The sequence below is a fragment of the Callorhinus ursinus genome, unplaced genomic scaffold (assembly GCF_003265705.2).
Source record: "Callorhinus ursinus isolate GAN/ISIS: 27379988/994484 unplaced genomic scaffold, GSC_fseal_2.0 scaffold5, whole genome shotgun sequence".
Taxonomy (NCBI): Eukaryota; Metazoa; Chordata; class Mammalia; order Carnivora; family Otariidae; genus Callorhinus; species Callorhinus ursinus.
In genome coordinates this window covers 57,837,525-57,838,858 of record NW_027397067.1, presented here as the reverse complement: position 1 = coordinate 57,838,858, position 1,334 = coordinate 57,837,525, and the positions used below count along the sequence as shown (strand labels likewise).

Here is a 1,334-nt window from a genome sequence, read left to right as displayed (position 1 = left end):
GAAGACAAAATCCAAAGTGACATTTCGCTATTCTTCATTACCACATACTATTTTCTGTCTGTGATACCCTTCCTTCACTTTTGCAAGAACAAAAATCTCATTATTCTTTAGGCAATTCCAATGTCATTTCACCTGACTCTTCCAAGACAATATAGTAACTAATGCGATCCGTGTCTTTAATAGCACTGTGTTCATATTACAATTACAAGCATTACCCTTGATCATAAGTCTGTATTGCCATGTCAGTTCCCTCCCCTACACCATGATATTTTTTTAAAAACGGATCTTAAGTCACCATCTTTTAAATAGTCAACAATCAACAAACCATATGGCACATAGTAAAAATGAAGGAAAACATCCTTCATTGTAAATCATCCTTCTCTTTCCATACTTACACACTTTTTTCTTTTTTTTTGAGGGACTGAAGAAGGAATTTGTTTATTGAGGGTAAGGGTGCAAGCAATATAAAAATCAAAAGCTTATCTGACTTTTCTTTCTCTTCTTCTCAAATGGGGGTTGGATTTTATTTGTACATTTTCTAAGGGTCCCGATCTGCTCATGGAATCCTTTATACAGGGGGAAGCTGTGGGACAGATTCCTAGAGATCCTTCGGGAGAACTCTCATTGGGCAGGCGGGAGTGTTGCTCATGTTGCCTACTTCTTTCCCTTCTGCTTCATGTGTATTACAAAATAGTCATTGCATGCAATGGTGAGCCCAGCAATTAGCGAGAAGAAGCTCTGGAAGCCCACTTTGCCGTCTCGGCACTGGTCCAGGTCCTTCATTATTTTGTCCACGGCCAGAGGGTCTTTTTGATTTTCCAAAAATCCAGGGAACTCCTTTTCCATGAGTACTCTCAGGTCCTCCTTTGTTAAGTAGCCTTTATCCCCAGCAAACTTGTGAAACGTGAACATCATGGTTTCCATGGCATGTTCCATTTGAGATAGCATTTTGGTGAGGTCTGTTGAAACCTTGGCCCGAGGCGCGGCTGGGACCCCATACTTACACACTTTTATATTAAGAGAAGAATTTCACTTAAAGAAGCAGATCTACCTCCACTCTTGTGCAATATTCAAGACATGAAGGGGAGATAACATGTGAGATGAAACCACTGACATATATTTTTTTTTAATTCTGCCATTTTCAAAATTTCCCTTTGTAATCAAGGACAAAGCATCTACCTATTCATGTCATAATAGAAATAAGCTGCCTGTAAGTTACCCAAAAGGGTGGAAGTATATACCGCAACTATAATTTGCAGATATAAGCATATTCAACTTAATAATTAGTTCAGAAGAAAGTTGTTTTTTTTTTGCAGAATGAACTAGTAATTTTA

At 38.2% G+C, this 1,334-nt stretch overlaps 1 pseudogene; it reads right to left on the bottom strand.

The window, feature by feature from the left end:
* Nucleotides 1–422: 422 nt before the first annotated feature.
* Nucleotides 423–987, bottom strand: LOC112823675 (protein S100-A10 pseudogene; annotated as a pseudogene).
* Between the last annotated feature and the right edge of the window lie 347 nt (nucleotides 988–1,334).